Genomic DNA, 17,550 nt, shown 5'->3' on the forward strand with positions numbered 1-17,550 from the left:
GTGCTGGCCGTGGCGGCCATTGGAGGGTGAACCAACGGTAAAGGGAGACCTTTCTCTCTGTCTCTCTCACTGTCCACTCTGCCTGTCAAAAAAAAAAAGTCCTGGCCTGCAGTGCTGGCATCTTATACTGGTGCTGGTCTGAGTCCCTGCTGCTTCACTTCCAATCCAGCTCTCTGCTCATGTGCCTGGGAAAGCAGCAGAAGATGGCTCAGGGTATTGGTATTGTACAGGAAAGCCTGATCGTCGAGAGTATCCTCAGATAGCTGGAGCCCCTCCCCAAACTGATATGTCTCCCATGAAGATGCGGTTAGTGTAACATGGAAAACACATGACCTACAGAAGACTGCATGTGTCTATGTGTAACATGGAGAACACATGACCTACAGAAGACCACATGTGTCTATGTATAACATGGAGAACACATGACCTACAGGAGACCACATGTGTCTATGTGTAACATGGAAAACACATGACCTACAGAAGACTGCATGTGTCTATGTGTAACATGAAGAGCATGGGACACATGGGAGATGACGTGTGCCTATGTGTAACATGGAGAACACATGACCTACAGGAGACCCCATGTGTCTATGTATAACATGGAGAGCACGGGACACATGGAAGATGGTGTATGTCTATGTGCATCATGAAGAACACAGGACACACAGAAGACCACATGTGTCCACGTGTAACGCAAAGACCATGAGACATACAGAAGATGACGTGTAAGATGAAGAACTCGAGGCACACAGAAAACTGCGTGTGTCAAGGGAACCATGACAGATGTGTCCGTGTGCACCACCACATGCTGGAAGGGAAGGCGTGCTGGCGGACGCTGCTGGTGGTGACATCTGTGGCTCCTCCAGGGTTGGCTGCACGTGCCTACTCTGAAACTTTCTGTCCTTCTAATTGTGCTTATTATGGATGCGATATTTTCTAAGAATCTTCTTTTTCTTTAAAATACTGTCAATTAACATAGAGGAGAGAGAGAGAGAGAGAGAGAGAGACAGGTGCTCAGATGGAGCAGATGAGGTTGGTCTTGAAGAAAAGAGCCCGCCTACGCCACGTTTCATCCTCATTTTTCCCTGATGCTGTTGGCTTCCTCCAATCCGTCTAAGTCTATTCACGTCCCCAACAAAATTTGTGTTTTCCCGTCACATGCCTTTGCCTGTCTAAAATAATCTCCCTCGTCCTCGTGTGTCAGATCTGCATGTCCCTGGCGTGCTGTAAAATGCCTTCCTCATGAACCACATCCTCCCTCACAGGGACTTGTCTTCTCACTCGGATTTCTTCTCTTTGTGAACTTACCTTGTGAGTGAGACTATGCATACAATAGATTCCTGTTTTAAAAAAAGCGTTGATTAGTGCCATGAACAATGCATTTGATCAAGCTAAGCCTAAAAATGCAGAAATAAATTTAGAAACGTTCATTATAATTTTGTAAAAGAAATTTCATTGGTATAGAGAATGCACACATCTTTTCTTAACTATAGAACACTATAATTCAATATCATTAAGAGGCCATGTTGAAAATATCAAATATTTTCAAATTGAATATAACTATCTAATTAACCTATCACATATTCCATTAAGCATCACATGGCTATGCAGTCAAATGACTGATGCTCAGATGTACTACTTGGTAGAAAAACCCAGATGAACTTTCTCAATGTATAAGAAACAAATGATATGCACCATGTACGAAAGCACCTGTGCCTCACGGATGAGCCTTTTTATTCTATGCACTGGGTTGTGTCTTGTTAGGAAGATTTTGTAAGAAAGGTAGGAGAACCTGGAGAAGCCAAGGTGTGAGAGGTCAGAAGGACCAACGCCCGTTCCTCCCACCTTGGCCCTGTTTCTTCTCCTATCTGCGCCCCATCTTTTTCCATGTCCATCGCCTCTCAGTCAGTGGCATAGTGAGTAAAGCCATATGGGTGCCGGGTTGAGTCCCAGCGGCTCCCCTTCTCATCTAGCGCTAAAGGCCTAGGAACAGCAGCAGAAGATGCCCAGTGGTTGAGCCCTTGCCAACCACATGAGAGACCTGGATGAAACTCCTGGGCCCTGGCTTTGGCTGGTTCAGCCCTGGCCATTGTGGCCAACTGGGGAGGGAACCAGCAGATGGAAGATCTTCTCTCTCTGTGTCTCTCTCTCTCTCTAGCACTGACCTTCAAATAAATAAACAAATAAATGCATCTTTAGAAAATGCTTGTCCAAGATGGCAGTGGGGGTGGCCAGGTGGGGGGGCCGAGGCGGAGGAGTTCAGGCTGCGCCTGATGTGGAGCTGCGGGAGCAGTGCTGCCTTAAGCGGATCTTCGTCAGGGGCAAGGGCAGGGTGGGCAAGACCACCTGCAGCTGGAGCCTGGAGGTCCATCTGTCCAAGGAGCGGGGGAGTGTTCTCATCATCTCCACAGACCCCCCCCCCCCAACATCTCAAATGCCTTCGACCAGAAGTTCTGCATGGTGCCTACCAAGGTCAAAGGTTACAACAACCTCTGCCATGGAGATGGACCCCAGGCTCGGGGTGGCAGAGCTGGAGGACCACATGCCGAGGGCAGAGATGATGCAAGAGGCCGTGAGCGCCTTCCTGGGCGTCAGCGAAGCCATGAGCGACGCCGCGGTCAGGAGGCTGGTGAAGGGCAGGAACTTCTCGATGGTGGATCTGACACAGTGCCCATGGGCCACATACTGTGGCTACTCAACTTCCTCACCATGGAGGAGCGGGGGCTGGGCCTGCTCATGCAGATCAAACACCAGATCAACCCCTTCGTCTCACAGATGTGCAGCGTGCTGGGCCTGGGAGATACGGACGCCGACCAGCTGCCTCCAAGCTGGAGGAGACGCTGCCGGTTATGGGCTCCGTCAGCCAGCAGTCCAAGGACCCCGAGCAGACCACTTTTGTCTGCGTGTGCATCGCCGAGTTCCTGTCCCTGTACAAGGTGGAGCAGCTGACCCAGGAGCTGGCCAAGTGCAAGATCGACACGCACAACATCATCGTCACAGCTCTGCTTCCCGACCTGGAGGAGCCCTGCAGGCCGTGAGGCCCGCTGCAAGATCCAGGCCAGGTACCTGGTCCCTACGGGGGACCTGTACGAAGACTTCCACGTAGCGAAGCTGCCGCCGTTACCCCATGAGGTGCGGGGGGTGACAAGGTCAACACCTTCTCACCCTCCTCCTGGAACCCTACACGCCCCCCAGAGCCCAGGAGCACCCCGGACCCCTCCCACCCCACCTCCACCCCCAACACCACCAGCCATAGCTGCTGCCATTTCACACCATCCTCCCCGACACTGGGGCAGAGTTTGCACAAGGCCCACCCCCTCCCCCACAGTGCAGGGGGAGAGCCACGTGTTGGGGCCAGCAGAAGGCTGGGAGGGGTCCTGTGCCCCTGGCGGGGCTGGAGGGCTGTACTCGTCCCCCACCCCTTCCTGCCTCCCCTCCTCAATAAAGTGACCAGAAACTGTGAAAATAAAAAAAGGTGCTTGTAAAGTCCTGCACCCCCTTGCAGGCGTCTCTGCAGTGAGAGGCGTCTGGGAAGTGCTGTTTGCTGTGAGTGAGATCCGTAGGCTGCTCTCGCCCGTGGGCAGTGGCTCCCAGCAGAGCGGCTGTTCCAGGTTCAGTGAGAAACCAAGAGCTGGATTATCGACAACAGCCGGGTCGCCCCCTCCCGCTGCCATCGAGGACTTCACAGTCTCATTTCTCAGAACGGCAGAAGCCCCACGGTCCAGTTACTAACCAGCTTCCTTGGTAATGACATTGGCCATCTCACGTAGGTGGGTATTAGGTGGATTTGCATCTCTAGCAACTTAAAGGAGTTCTATTCCCCTTTCTCTTGCTCTTACTGAGGACACGAGTGGGTGGGGAGAAGAAGCAAGCTCACTTCTCATTTAAATTTTGAATAAAAATTTCATAAAGAAGGATTAAATGGTTTTAATTATAAAACAACTGAACTGTCCTTAATTTATTTTAAAAATTAAATCCAGAATGAAATTGAATGTAATGAAGATTAATCTCCAGAGTCAATCAGGCTGCCTGAATTCCAGCAGGGAGCTCCCTCTGCTTCGCCTCCTTCCTTTGTTGTTTGAGTCCCAGCTCCTCCCTGCACCTCCACAGCCACTTTCTTGGGTCTTTCCTAAGTGCCACGGGATGCTGATGCAGAAGCCACGTTCCAGCTTACCATCACGTGCAGGAGAACCTCGAGGTGCCACTGCGTGCCACAGCAGGTGACTCTGCCATCCCACATTCCAGTGCCATTGGAGTCCCAGCTACACTTCCAAGCCAGCGTCCTGCTACTGCACCTGGGGAGGCAGACGATGGCTCCAGTGCTGGACCCCTGCCACCAAGGCTGGAGACCACGGTGGCGTTCTTGGCTCCCGGCTTCAGCTGGGCTTAGACCCGGCACTTTTGACCATTTAGGGAGTGAAGCAGTGGATGCAAAACTCCATGAAGAAACAGTTACGAGATAAGTTTACATTGGCGCAAATTTTGTGAAATCTCTGTGTAGCTTTCATAATGTACATCTCTCATGAACTTTCTGGATGGATTTTGAAATTCTTCAACCAAAATAAACTTTGCTTTTACTTGCATTTTCCACAAACTTTTGGAAGTTCTGTAACATGAACACACACATGTGTGCACACATCACAGAGCTCAATCCTGCCTCTCTTGGTGTGAAGTTGGGGCTGTCACCTTTCGATGAGCTGGAACCAGCCACTGTGCCCTGGTCTGCACTGGAGCTCCGTGGGGTGCCCACTGCTCCCTGAATCACACTCACTGTGCGTGTGTGGACCACATCTGATCCCTGCTCCCTGGCATTAGTGCCCAGAAGTGGGAGAGCTGGCACGTTTGCTACAAATGGTTCATTCACATTTGTCTGAGGAAACGCCACGTTGCTCTGCATAACAGCCGTGCTGGCGAGGCAGCTGCATGCTGCTAGATTCGCACACGCAGTTCTGCCTTGTTTCTCCTTCCTCAGAACTCCCGGTGTGGCCCTCCATGTGTGCTTGTGCTGGACTTCGCGGCTCTTGTCCATCTGTACACAGCTTATCTCAGCTCTGAGAATACTCTCTGCCTCTGGACACTCTTCCTCTCACTGTGTTCCTGTCTCCCCGCCCCCAGCGCTTCTTTATTTATGTGTTAAATTCCTGAATTTGCTGTGCCTCCACCCCCACTCTCCAGGTTGTGTGTGTGTGTGCCTCTTCACTCTCCAGGTTGTATGTGTGTGCCTCTTCACTCTCCAGGTTGTGTGTGTGTGTGCCTCTTCACTCTCCAGGTTGTGTCTGTGTGTGTGCCTCTTCACTCTCCAGGTTGTGTGTGTGTGTGCCTCTTCACTCTCCAGGTTGTGTGTGTGTGTGCCTCTTCACTCTCCAGGTTGTGTGTCTGTGTGTGTGCCTCTTCACTCTCCAGGTTGTGTGTGTGTGTGCCTCTTCACTCTCCAGGTTGTGTGTGTGTGCCTCTTCACTCTCCAGGTTATGTGTGTGTGTGTGCCTCTTCACTCTCCAGGTTGTGTGTGTGTGTGCCTCTTCACTCTCCAGGTTGTGTGTGTGTGTGCCTCTTCACTCTCCAGGTTGTGTGTGTGTGCCTCTTCACTCTCCAGGTTGTGTGTGTGTGCCTCTTCACTCTCCAGGTTGTGTGTGTGTGTGTGCCTCTTCACTCTCCAGGTTGTGTGTGTGTGTGCCTCTTCACTCTCCAGGTTGTGTGTGTGTGCCTCTTCACTCTCCAGGTTGTGTGTGTGTGTGTGTGCCTCTTCACTCTCCAGGTTGTGTGTGTGTGTGTGCCTCTTCACTCTCCAGGTTGTGTGTGTGTGTGCCTCTTCACTCTCCAGGTTGTGTGTGTGTGTGCCTCTTCACTCTCCAGGTTGTGTGTGTGTGTGTGCCTCTTCACTCTCCAGGTTGTGTCTGTGTGCATGCCTCGTTTGTTTTCCAGTTCTATAAGACCTGTTTAATGCTGTGTTTTTCCACCTGATGTTGAGTTCCTCTGGTCACCTTTCTCATTTTCCAATCCTCTTTGTGTGTTTTGCGGATTCCCTTGTATCTTATTTTAACAGCATCTTGCTTCTGGCCAGGGCTGAAGCTTCGACTGATCCGGAGATCAGAGAGACCCTCATGTCTTCTTTCTGGGCGTCACCTCAGGCCCGAGGAGCTGCAGCATGATGAGAAGTGAATTATACTTTTAGCAACGTTTCATCAATGCTTTTCGAAGTGCACAATCATTCATTATCACTCAAGGGTCAAAGAGGATGGCGATCTTTTCCTAGAATCTTGCTAACTCAGGGAAATAAAATAAAAAAGAAGCCCCTTTGGAGGAAGAGGACGCCAGCGCAGACAGCACAGAGAGGCCAGGAGGCCAGGGACGAGGTGGAGGCAGTGAATCTGTGGGCAGGACAAGGCGATGGCTGCGCGTTCCCAAGCCGGTAAGGATCCCATCTTCTCTGCAAGTTTTCTGCGATGATTATGGTAAAATACACGCGGACGGGTTCACTGCCTTTATCCTCGGGGGACGTGTTCTGAAGTTGGCTTAACAGAGAACAAGTGAATTTGTTCATTTTTTATAAAAAGAAATGCAAGCTTCTCTTCTGTTTGGCCATCATTTCTCCTTCTCGCACATTGGGTGCTGGTGAGAGATAATAAAGTTATAAAATCTGTTTTATAGCACAAAGAGCCGACTGTGCCCCTGCCCATTGTTTGACAGCCAGAGTGTTGCTGGGTTGACTTTCTGTTTCCTGCAGAACATATTTTAAAGTTTCAGGAAGAAGAATGCTGCTAGCATAGAGCAGTCTCAGACAGCAAAGGGAGCGCGGTCAGTGACCTGAAAGGCAGAATCCATTGTTCATGATCATCTCTGGAGAAGCAATGCACTCTGCATTCACGTCACAGGAAATCCCAGGTTACTGATGGTTGTGAAAAGACTGTGGAGAACCTTGTGAGTGCCCACAAGTGCTGGGAAATGTTATTAAGCCGGAGGTGGATGACAAGGCCCAAGGGTCTGTGCAACAGAGAGACACAGCTGACAGCTAACACAGTGTCTCCACTGCCAACAGCTCGCCATGCCTCTCGCCCTGTGTATGGAGGGCGGGACTCACCTGGGTACCTGGGCACAGGATGCTGCTTGAACATTTCCTGTGTGGTTTGCAAAGAAACTCCAGCCCCAGGAAGGTGCTGAGCTCTGGGTGGGCACAGAGCATCATGCAGACTGTGAAGAATGCCAAGGGACTAGGGGATTCACCTAAGAAAGTCGCTAAAAGAAGACTCCAAAGAATGTGTCCCAAAATGGTAAGAGTGAGTTTATTTTGGTGACAAAATTCTTGAAATGCATGCAGTCTTTTCATAATATGGATTTTCCATGGACGTTTTGAAGGCCTGTTGTCTATGATTTAAAAGTCTGTGAGCCAAGGGAGCGAGTTAGACTGATCATTGCAGAAAGGGACTGTGTGATGTGAAAGTGATCTTTCAAACAGGTCAACTCACGGGTGCCCAGGCGCTATGCCCTGTGGCCTGCCAGGACCAGCGACTCCCTTCCATGGGGTTGTTTTCCCTGGGAAGTTGGACCCCGACTTCAACAGCCTGCATCTGCAGCTCCTGCTCTCCCCACCCCTCAGCACTCAGGATACTGGCAGGAAGCAGACGGCAGGAGCCAATGGTGGCCGGACAGGGGCTGCACAAGGTGGGGTTTTCCCGCCATGGGGCAGGGAGCAGATCGAGAACCTCTGTCTACCGGTGGAGAGCTGGGGCGATGCCCACTGCTGGGGCTGGAGGGCGCGGCAGGGGGAAGATTCCAGGCTGAAACCACAGAGAGAGAGGGACAGAGATGAGAAACGCCTGCTGCACTAATTCCTCTTTCTTTGGCCAAGGCTGAATGGAGACCAAGGCAGGCAGAAATCCTAGCAGGTGCCTCTGGGGCCCAGCAGGGAGGGCAGCACTCAGCCACGCCACCACCCCGCCTGGGGCTGGACTTGACCTTGTCTCAGGTTTCGGTGATGGTTCTTCGTCCTTTGCCTCGGCTGCCGAGAGGCAAAACCTTTCCATACTTCTTAGTTCCAGTTCTTGGAAATGGAAATCTGACTTGTCATTTTCTGAAAGGGCATAGCTTCTAAAAACAACCGCTACTGGAGAACGGGCCGGTTTTTCAGTTCACTGAGCTTGTGTGCAAAACAGGGCTGCCTGGAAGATAGGGGCGTGAGGCTCCGGTAGGAACAGCTTTGAGTGGGGATAGCCACCTGGGATCTATTGGTCCGCAAACAAAGCATTCTATTACTCCATGCTTTTTAAAGTTTATGTCTTGTAAAAAGTGTAGGGAAACCAAGAAGCTAACATAAAGTGGCGGTGCCAAGGCAGGAAGTGAGAAGCAGCCTGCAGGCAGGGCCTGGCCTCTCCTTGCACTACGGGAAAATTTTCACCTGACAGGCCCCGGCCACTGGCAGCTGAGATGTGAGCCGGCGCTGGGAGGCCTTCCAGCCCAGGAGGCCCGGCGAGGTGAAAATGAGGGACGCGGGAAAGACATAACTTTCTAAAAACACACGCGTAATCAAGAATGACCAGGGCCGGGCTAGTACTGTGGCCCAGGGGCTTAATCCACTGCTTGGGATATCAGAGTGCCGGTTTGAGTCCCAGCTACCCCAGTTCTGATCAGCTTCCTGCTCATACTCCTGGGAAGACAACAGGGATAGCAGTGCAAATAGTTGGACGCCTGCTACCCACATGGGAGATGGAATGGTGTCCCTGTCTCCTGGCTTTGGCCTGGCCCAGCCCTGGCTGCTATGGGCATCTGGGCAGTGAACCAGCACACATGATCCCAGTCTCTCTGTCCCTCTGACTTTCAGATACAGGCACACATACAGACAGGCATGCAACCACGCCTGCAGACGTCCGCACGCCTGGAAGACCAGAATGGCCAGTGGCTGCTTCCGCTCTCACGGCTGCAGTGTCCGAGCATCGGCTGGAAGCCGGGAACTGAGGACTCCAAGGAGCGCCCCCACATCAGAGGCCAGCTCCATGCTCCCAGAGAGCAAGGCTGAGTGGGGCAGAGCGGACGCGCTCCTGGGGAGCCCCCTTCCCAAGACGGGCGCCACGGGGAGCCGAGCGGAGGGTGCCGGGGGAGGCTCGGCAGGGGCGGGGCCAATATCCAGCAGGAGGGGACTCCAAGATGCATGTGCGGCTTCCTAGAGCTAAGCCCACAGACCTGAGGGTCCCTGACTGGCCGATTCCCATCAAGGACGATCTGAGTTGCCCGGTGCTCAGGACGACCAGGGAGCTGCTGTGGTCCAGTGACCACTTACATCTCCCAAACCTGATTATTTTCTTTTTTTTTTTAAAGATTTTATTTATTTATTTGAGAGGTAGAGTTACAGACAGGGAGAGGGAGAGACAGAGAGAAAGGTCTTCCATCTGCTGGCTCACTCCCCAAATGGCAGCAACGGCAGGAGCTGAGCCGGTCCAAAGCTAGGAGCCAGGAGCTTCTTCCGGGTCACTCATGCCGGTGCAGGGGCTCAAGCTCTTGGGCCATCTTCCACTGCTTTCCCCGGCCCCAGCAGAGAGCTGGATCGGAAGAGGATGCTGGCACTGCAGGCAGAGGATTAACCTACTCCCACAGCGTTGGCCCAAACCTGATTGTTTGCAAAGGGCTTGCAGCAGGCAGGGTCTCGCCCCACTTCTCAGCTGGTTTGTGTTGTTTTCCACCAAGAGGCTTCCGGGGGACAGAGGAGAGAGTTGCAGCTGGGCACAAGCTCTCACCCTCTGCTCACTTCACTTGCAGGGTGATTTGCATTGCATTTACATAAATCTGCACAACCACACTCCTTTGAGGGTCCTGAGCTGTATTTCTTTAATCAGGATCTCTCCGTTAGGGTACTCTGGACAAGTGTGCCCTCTGTGTGAAACCACTTTTTAAAGTAAAAACATTTGGAGAATTTCAAGCAAGCACTGAGCTAAATATAACCCTGTCCTGGGGGTGTCCAGGAGGTTCCAGGGCTGCCCTGTAGCGGCCATGGTGCTGGGAGCCAGGGGCCTGCCTCCTCCCCTCCCTGCAGCTCCCCCACTATGTGGGTTCCCACACCAGGCCCTGGCCCAAGTGAGCATCCAAGTGCAGCCTGCAAGCCCACCCACCCACCCACCCAGTGAGACCCTGGCCTCCCGTGCTGATGCTTGGACACTGCCAGCACTGCCCAGTCAGTCGCAGGGCCCCTAAGAGTCTCCAGCCTCCCTCCATGCTGGGCTTGGGGCCTCTGCCTGTGTCTGCGTGTGTGACCAGGAGCTCTCTCTCCACATCCCTGGCAGCAGATGAAGGCCAGGGAGGGAGTGGGTTGTGCGGCTGGTGATGCCAAAGGAGACCCCAGCTCCGAGTGCGGGGAGAGCATGGGTAGTGCAAGAGTCCAGGGAGAGCTGAATCCGCAGCGTGGGGGGCCTGCCCCATGTGTGGAGTCCACCCCACCGTGTGGGTCCCACCCATCTGTAGGATCACAGCCGGGCACTGGTGCTCACCACGGCAGAGGCCACTGGTCACGTGTGCCTTGCAGCAGCTCCCAGACAGGTGCGAGCTTGGCCCACGCCTCCGCGAATCCAGACCCTGCTCCCCCACCTGGCAGCTATGTGGACACAAGAGAGCTGCTCTTGGGAGCTTTTCATAAGGTCGCGTTCTCAGAGCAGCACTAGATTTTAGTAACATTTAAGTATTGTTTGAACACGAATACCGGTTCACACTTGTGTTTGCTGTTTGGCTTTTAAGGTAAAAAGGGAGGTGTCCTCAAGGCGCTCCACCTGCTCATAGGCACATGGGCAGCCGACACGGAGTCCAGGACAGGCAGGAGGGACCCTCTGGTGGCCCTGCTCCCGTCACTGTGACAGTCTCCACTCCTCTGTCCTCAGCCCTGCTGGTCTGGGGAGGGCTGCACCTATGTCCGGAGCATGTGCGGCCTGAGACCCCCTGGGGAGCCCGGGCCATGCTGCAGCACCTCTGGGTCCTTCCGTCTCTCCCGGGCCGTTGCCTTCCCTGCCTGGGGTGCAGAAGCTCCATCAGTGCAACCCCCATTTCCATGTTGTTTTCTTTGCGTGTTTGAGCAAGGAGCCCTTAGGCAAGCAGCAGCCTGCCTTCTAATTTTAACAGATAGTTTTGAATATTTCAGAAAAAAATACAAATTGGAAAACATGTATACATTTTTAACTTTTTCCTTTTCTTTTTAATTTTATTTTAATGGAATTATATCCCAATTGTTGTCATTTTTTATTGATGTATTTATTTAAAGGGCAGAGTTAGACAGAGAGAGAGAGCGATAGAGAGAGAGAGAACTTCCATCCTCTGGTCCACCCCCCAAATGGCTGCAACAGCAAGAACTGGGCTGATCCCAAGCCAGGAGCCAGGAGCTTCAACTGGGTCTCCCACACCAGTGCAGCGGCCCAAGCACCTGGGCCATCTTCCACTTTCCTAGGCCATTAGCAGAGAGCTGGATTGGAAGTGCAGCAACCAGGTTTCCAACCAGCACCCATTAAGCATGCCAACATTGCAGGCAAGGGCTTTACCTGCTAGGCCACAACGCCTGCCCCCATTGTTGTCACTTTAATGTATTTATACTGTATTTGAAATTCTTTTGATCACTACTGACAAGACTGCAGAAATTGTGTGAATGCTTGGTTTTAATTAAATAACTGGTGAAATTGTTAAAATGACAACAAGAAAATAAATCTTGAGGAATAAAGATAAAGTCATCTGATTCATGATGTCCTTGTTCTAATCATTATGCATTTAATCATTGTCAGCTCACTGCAAGATCCAGGCACAAGCAGTAATCCGGTCATCTTTTTACATTTTATCTATTTCCAATCTTAAAAAAAATGTAACTTTCAGGGCTGGTGTGTGACACAGCGAGTAAACTGCCACCTGTGATGCCAGGATCCCATATGGGCACCAGTTCTCCGCTCCTGACCCAGCTCCCTGCTGGTGGCCCGGGGAAAGCAGCAGAGGATGGGTCAAGTGCTTGGACTCCCACACCCACGTGGGAGACCCAGATGAAGCTCCTGGGTCCTGGCTTTGGCCTGGGCCAGCCCTGGCCATTGTGGTCATCTGGGGAGCTGGGGAGAGAACCAGTGGGTTGGAGATTCTCTCTCTCTTTCTCTCTCACTCTTTCTCTCTTTCTCCCTCCCTCTCTCTGACTTCCTCCTTCCTCTGACTTCCAAATTAGTAAATAAGTGTTGCAAACAATGTAGCTCTGTTGGCTTTGGTCATTAAGGATGTGGCTCTGGTGAACAAAATCTAGAACATTCCATTCATCAGTGTCTTGCCTCTTTTTCCATCAGTATTAGCCAAGTACTTTATCAGTCTGTGTCTTACTGGTCTGGGCTACATACAAAAATAGCACAAGCTGCATCACTCACAGATAACCAAAACATGGTTCCCAGCCATAGAGTCTGGCAGTCGGAGCTCACGGCGCCGGCCTTGCCAGGCTCGAGGGGGTGTTCACCAGGGTTGCAGGAGAAGAAAGAGTGAAGAGGAAAGAGAGGCAGAGCTCTCTGTGGAAGGGATCTAACCCCAGCTGTGGGGGCTCCATGCTCTTGTCCCAGGTTCCCCACAGCCCCAACCCCTAACTGGTGACGGTGAGTTAGGACTCCTCGAAGTCGGAAGGCCACAAGGGTTGTCGCTGGAGTCCCCTCGATGCTCTTGCTCAGCCCAGGCACACAGGGGACAAGGCTGCCCCTCCTTGCTCCCCTGCCTGCCTTAGCCATGCAACCCTTGAGCCTAGCAGGAGGCACCCTCTGCTCTTCCAGGCCTTGAAGAACCTTGTTCTTCCTTGACAAGGCTTAGAGTAGCTGCTCGTATTGACAGCTTTGCGGACTCCGTGACTCTCCGTCCTGCTCCGTGAGACGTCAGAATCCCTGTTTTACTGTGCTTTGCACCTTTGTTTCTCTCTCTCCCACTACCTGGAACTTTCCAAAGACGTCAGCTGACAGGACAAACAGGCAATACCTGTTACCCGACTTCCGTGGTGAGGCGCTGGGCCCTGCCCGTGTGAGTCTTCTCTGCCAAGGGGACTCTCGTTCAGCATTCTTTTTTTTTAAAGATTTATTTTATTTATTTGGAAGACAGAGTTACAGAGAGAGGTAGAGACACAGAGAGAGAGGTCTTCCATCACTGGTTCACTCCCCAATTGGCCACAACGGCCAGAGCTGCGTCGATCCGAAGCCAGGAGCCAGGAGCTTCCTCTGGGTCTCCCACACGGGTGCAGGAGCCCAAGGACTTGGAGCATCTTCCACGGCTTTCCCAGGCCACAGCAGAGAGTGGGATCAGAAGAGGAGCAGCCAGCACCAGAACAACGCCCATATGGGATGCTGGCGCTTCAGGCCAGGGTGTTACCCGGCTGAGCCACAGCTCGCCCGTTCAGCATTCTTTTATCATGTGCAGAGATCCCATGGTGGACTGGACACCATTACTTTAGTGAAAACTCCACCTATACAACATCAACATTTAAATGTGACTTGTTAGAAAATAAATGAACGTTTCTGTTCTATAAGTAAATGCAGCCTGAAGACATTAGATAGCACAGTTGGGTGGGACCGCATTTCAGTACGACGCCTGCCTTAGTCTTCCCTGTCTGCACTGGAATTCTCTCTACCTGCGTGTTTTCTCCCACGAGCCACCTCTAAACAGACTGATCAGTGGAGTCTTCTCAGCTCTGCTCACGGACTGTCTTGGGACCCCTCCCTTCTGTCCATGGCCACTGTTGTCCACAAGTCAGCGTCGCCTCCACACCATTCCCATGTGGGGTTACCTCTGGCTTTCACACCATTCTTTGTGGTTTCTCTCTGGGCCTGTGATGACGTCCTTTGCACAGAACCAGACAGGAGGCTCCAGACAGCACACGGGGCAGGCAGTTACAGTGGAAACAGAAGGAAAAGGGGTGTGGCATCAGCTCGGTATGCCCCTACTCTTAAACAGGATACAGCATGCTCCGTAATTCTATTTGACGGAGTTCCCAACATTAAACCGGAGTGGTGTGTCTTCCTCTCAAGAGAACACAGATCACCATGCCCCTCCTCCAAACCCTGAAGCCTCCTCACTGAACCAGAAAGAAGCCTCTGGATCCCACTGGATGCCCCTGCACGTCCTGCCCCAGCCACGCCTCCTCACACCTCACACTTCTCTGTCCTGAGTGGCTGCACTGGGTCCTGCAGGGCTTCCTTCCGGTGGCCACATCCGTCTTAGCTGAGGAGATCCTGTCTCTCCACACGGGCTCAGCTCGAAGATGCCCTCGGCACACAGAAGCTTTGTGCCCACCCAGAGCACCCATCACAGCAGAGAATTCCAACATGGCTTCCGTGTCCTAATTCACCCTTTTTGTTTTACTTCTTTTTAAAAGACTTTTATTTTATTTATTTGAAAGGTAGAGTTACAGAGAGAGGTAGAAACACAGAGAGAGAGGTTTTCCATCCAATGGTTTGCTCCCCAGTTGGCCACATGGCCAGAGCTGCGCTGATCTGAAGCCAGGAGCCAGGAGCTTCTTCCGGGTCTCCCACACGGGTGCAGGAGCCCAAGGACTTGGACCATCTTCTACTGCTTTCCCAGGCCATAGCAGAGAGCTGGATTGGAAGAGGAGCAGCCGGGACTAGAACCAGTGCTCATATAGGATGCCAGCATTGCAGGTCAGGGCTTTAACCCTCTGTGCCACAGCACCGGCCCCTTGTTTTACTTCTAAAGTACGCATGCCCCTGGCCACCCTGACCTAAGCAGCATGAACCTAGGGGAGCTTCCTCCTGGCCCTTCCCTGCGACTTCCACGCCCCGCCCCCAATCCCACGGCCCACCTGGTGCTGAGCTATACTTCCCGCAGATCTTGTCGGGTGAACAGAAAGCACCGTGGTGCTTGTTAGGACCTGAGTGCAAAGGAGAGTGGCCACGTGAAAGGGAGGAAACGAAAGCAGAAGGAAGCAGTCAAGGTGTCCGGAAAGAGCAGAGGAGGGAGTGGCAAATGGAGCAGGTGCAACTGGAGCTAGGCTCCTCCTGCCACAGCCACCATCACAAGTCAGCCAACATGCGGGGCAGCCAGCAGTCACGTCCCATGAAAAAGCGGACACTAGGGAGAGAAGCCGTGTCTGACTGTGACGGACTTCCCGTGGAAAGCCAAGGTCACACTGCGACGACCTCCTGTCACCCACAGGGTTTCTGAGTGATCAGGAGCCCCTCCCCCAGCTGGCAGGTAGGAGGGTGGTGGGCAGATAGGAGCCCACACTGAGTGTCTCGTTCACAGCACAGCTCTGACACATGGGCTGACAAGGCGCATGCTGGCCAACGGTAACGCTGCCATGGAAATGGTAAGAGTTGAGCCTTTCCACTTCCGTTTTTCCACTGGGAGAAGCGGATTTGCGGTTGGCAAAGAGACATGGATGTATCTGCAGAGGACATTCACCAGGAGGCCCCTTCAGGTCTGGTTTGCCCACTGCTCCCTTCCTTTGCCAGCCTCGTGGATTTGCTCGTTTGGTGATTGGTGTATTAGGTAGTGAGGAAGCAGAGTAGTTCGCGGCTGCTTGGATGAGGATCACTGGGTTCCTTGTGCATAATCGAGGTGTTCAGGTCACCACAGCTCAGTGACTCCAAACTGGCGGCAGAGTGAGACGCACCCAAGCTTCCGCTGTGAGGTTGTGCAGGACAGACCTGCCGCCTGGGCACAGCAGGCGCGTTTGGGCGAGAGGATTTGCTGCCAGGGAATGATTTGCAAAGAGGCCAGAGCGTACGCCTCTCCTGCCAGTGTGCGGTGAACACAATGGCCGAGGAAAGGGTATTCTTATGAAGAGGGTGAGAACAGAATTGCGGTCTTAGATAGACACAATGCCGCTAATGTGTCACGGGCAACAGACCACATACAGGGCAACAGACCCATACCCTCTGGTGTTGTCATTTTCATACCAGAAACTTCCACTGGCTAATGCACAACCTCATAGCATCTAGAATCTATCCAAATACAAAACAGTAGCACCAGCAAGCCCAGGTGAAGAATCCCCACTGGGCCTGTTGGACGCTGCTCCGGTGTGACAAGGAAAGGACATCTGCACTTAAGCTTCCTGATTCCTGACTCCTTGGCTTCGGCAGCTTTCCATCTGCTTCTGCGATTCTGCGATGTTATTACTTGGGAGGAAAATGGAAGAGCAGGAAATGTTACGGGGCGAGGTCAGGAGAGGCGTCTGATCCATTTGTTAAACACACTGACAAGACAGGAAGTTACAATTATGACATTATAATTCAGAGATCTTCCCCGCAGTGGGAGGGGGGTGTGTGTTAGAATTTACTCCACTATGCATCCTTTCCCACAGCTTTGAGAAACAACTGGAGGTGAAGGCTACTAAGCAGCTCCAAACCTGTCTGTTAGGAAATGCCAAGTGCTTCCTGCTTCCCTCCATGGTGGGTAGGGTGAGGGGTGACACCCTCCAAGCCAGCAGCAATTTTCCATCAAGGTCAAAGCTCGGAGCCTTCATCATGGTGATTTTAAAATGTAAAAGGTGGTTAAGCAGCCTGTGTACTTTGATAACCAAATCAAAGGGACCCTCTGCAGCACTTCCACTCACTCCAGTGAGAGAGGCTGAGAGGCAGACACAGGCTCCCATGGGCGCGGGAGCATTCTCGGGTTACTGTCACAGCAGGGATGTGCAGGTTCTGAGCCGGGGGTCAGTGGAGTCACAGGAAGGAGACGCCCTGCACAGCACTTGGTCCTTGAGGAGAATCACTGGATACGAGCGTATCAGTGACGCTGCCTTTCCCCTGGTGTCCAATGAGGAGTAGCTGCTGCATTTAGTCATTCACATCAATTGCTATTAGTCACAAGTTCCAACTTCGCTCATGACACAATAATTGAGCATTTTTCCTGAAATCGTTCGTGTTGAACAAGCCATTATGAAATTTGAAGAACTGAGAATAGGAATAATTTATATGAATTCTCTTTTCCTTGTTATTAACACAAGCGAGTTCTGCAAAACTACTCACTAAAAATAAAGATGCTTACAGAACTTTGTAAAGGGAGCCCAGATAAAATGCTGAAAGGGGGAAATCGTGACCTGCGGCTACGCCTCAGTCGCTGTCAGCCAGCTCTTCCCAGCCTCTGCCTCTGGGCTCCCACCTGCTCCTGTAGGGCTGAGTGGATCTTTGCTTCCAACAGGAAATATTTTCATCAAGATTAAAATCCAAATTAAGACATATCTTTCATTAGCCTGGTGTTACTGGAAAGAGCGACCATTCTTAAACTTGTACACTAGTCCTGCAGTTGCACGAGTTCTGATCTAGGATGTTAATTACTCACAGGCTGATTTTATAGCGTGAGCTCCAGCAAGGAATTACCAGCTTGAGCATCAGAGCCAGGTTGAAGATGATTAGGTTTGTCTGTTGGTGGTCAGCAGGCTGGATGGTTCCCTGATTTCTGGAAGAAGCCATCTACAGAGGAGCTAGCTGACTTTCTACATGAGCTATAGAGACCATGAATATTAAGTCTATGGTATATTAATATTAGAAAACAGGCCCTGAACAAAGACTGGTATGGAGCAAATGCACAAAGAACCTATAAAAATAAGGACCAGCAGAGTAACCT

General features: G+C 52.0%; 1 pseudogene; it reads left to right on the forward strand.

Annotated features, from left to right (window-relative positions):
* Positions 1 to 2,215: 2,215 nt before the first annotated feature.
* LOC133749413 (ATPase GET3-like) overlaps positions 2,216 to 17,550 on the forward strand; it is a 35,071-nt pseudogene continuing 19,736 nt past the window's right edge.

Source organism: Lepus europaeus, chromosome 20 (assembly GCF_033115175.1).
Source record: "Lepus europaeus isolate LE1 chromosome 20, mLepTim1.pri, whole genome shotgun sequence".
In the NCBI taxonomy this organism is placed as follows: Eukaryota; Metazoa; Chordata; class Mammalia; order Lagomorpha; family Leporidae; genus Lepus; species Lepus europaeus.